Here is a 2,245-nt window from a genome sequence, read left to right as displayed (position 1 = left end):
TTGGTTCATTTGAAATTAATTATGATTGAAATTGACATGTTTGAAATGCTCATGACCTGTTGGCTCGATTTGCATATTCTTGTCCGTGTTAGACTTGTGTTTTGTTCGAAATTGACTCGTTTAAATTAATTAGAAAAATAGATATAAAGTGTTTTATTCAAACCTGCATCATTCTTATACAATAAAAAAAATAGAACTATATGAACTCAAACGAGTTGGACATGACCAAACAAATGGGTGTTTGTGTTAAGCTCATTTATGATCTTAGCTTAACAAATTTGTTTGTAAAATTCAAACACGAGCTACTCAAGAAGCCGAACCGAGCTATTCACAAATAACAAATCTTTTTGGCAACTTTTGTCACAAGAAAGTGCACAGATTTGTGCTACTCTGATCCTAAATAGTACCTTACAAAAGTTCAAAAAATAATTGTGAATTGCACTCTATCTAATAGCAATAAATAGGTAGGAGTTGGGTGATATGTTTGTAAATGTCCCTAATTTACGAACAAACTTGAACTCGCGGCTTTTGTTGTAGATTGTACCGCAACCTCTGCACCCGAATTTTTTTGAAGGATGGTATGGAACCACCCGGCGACGCCGAAGCAGGCGATTACTACTGGCTTTTTCTTCGTCGCCGGCGTTGTCATGATGGCTATCGGCGCTCACCTCTCCCTTCTCAACATCGCTCCGCAGCAAGCCCGCGCCAAAGCTCGCCGAGATTTCGTCGTGGAGTATTTTAAAAGGAAGTTCCCCGATAAACCCTAACCCTATCGTTTTCTTCCCCGATTCCCGCATAGGAAGGTTTTGTCTAGCTCCTGTTCTATCTTTTGTGGCAGTTTGTCGGTTAGTTATCTTCAACCCGTCTCCACGAAGCAAACACCCGTAATATTTTTCCCTGTAGATGTAAATGTGAAACATGTTATAATAAGCTTTGGGAATGTGGATAGATTTGCAATAAAATTTATTGTTCTTTGGAAGATATCTGATTTTCGTTAATTTTTTATTTGATTGATGTTTGGCTGACAATAAATTTAAGGGAATAGTTTTATCATGGCTCTCTTATTTCGTAAAATTTGAGTGACAATCATGAAAGTGTGATTCCTATCTGTTGATCAATGCACAAGAAACAAATGAATTGAGGAGCAAATAAGAACTAGTGAAACCAATAATTTTACTAGCATGAGGCTTCACAAGGAAGTGGATAACAAGAATGGGTCTTCTAAATAAACTTGGAGAATGCATTTGAAGTTTTATTTTGGGCTGAAGGTTAGATCATTTGATGCAAAATTAGATTTGAAATAATTTAGAAACCAAGGTTCAAATCAAATTGAAACGATCTTCAGCCTTTTTCATATTTTATTCGAACCTAATTCAAACCTAGTTTGGCTTTAATGTTTGGAGATTAGTTTATGTTCCCTTTTAATGGACTTTATGAATGCATTCTCCAGGTTTATATTCTAATAATTATTGTCACAATTTATATAGTTATGAACTAGCTTATTACTTTTAGCCATCTCCATAAACATCAACTTGGAATAAAATTCATTGAATCCGAACCTATTAATCAAGGAAAATTTACCAATTTTAAATTTTCGCTCTTAGACTGCAATGTTAGATGCAATGGTATATCCATTATTATTTTTAATCATTTACAATCTTATGTAGAATTTGATAGGTGATGATATTGAAGAATTGTAGGTCACGAGCATATTAAATTGTGTTTGTGTGTGTGTAAGAAAATAAATTAATAGTAATTTGGAATAGAATTTTTAATAAAGGAATTAAGATAATGTTTTATAGCACATCAAACACCTGAGCTATGAGATCATTTGAGAAGAGGCAATCCAATTTTTTTTTTCCAAACATTCACATAACTATAAGTATTATGAATCTTAGGGATTGAGCTATGAAATCTTTAGAGACATGGGTGCTTCAAAGTTTGAGAATTTTTATTTAGTTCATTTACATAACTATAAAATATTATGACAAATAGCTCAATAAGTATAATATTTTAAACTGAAATAAATTTTCAGTGAATACATATATCCAAATAATAGTGTTATGAGTTATATAAAGCCCAATTTCACCTTGACGGTGAGGCTAATTGCTATTAGCTCCATTGCATCACTCGAGCGATGAAAATGTTCGAGATAGAGGTGCATAGAAGAGAGAAATTTGAAATTTTATTATCGTTCAAACATTCACATAATTATGACTCAATGGTGATTGAGCTATGAAAGCAA

Source organism: Phalaenopsis equestris, unplaced genomic scaffold (genome assembly GCF_001263595.1).
Source record: "Phalaenopsis equestris unplaced genomic scaffold, ASM126359v1 Scaffold001307, whole genome shotgun sequence".
In the NCBI taxonomy this organism is placed as follows: domain Eukaryota; kingdom Viridiplantae; phylum Streptophyta; class Magnoliopsida; order Asparagales; family Orchidaceae; genus Phalaenopsis; species Phalaenopsis equestris.
This window is presented reverse-complemented; position numbering follows the sequence as displayed.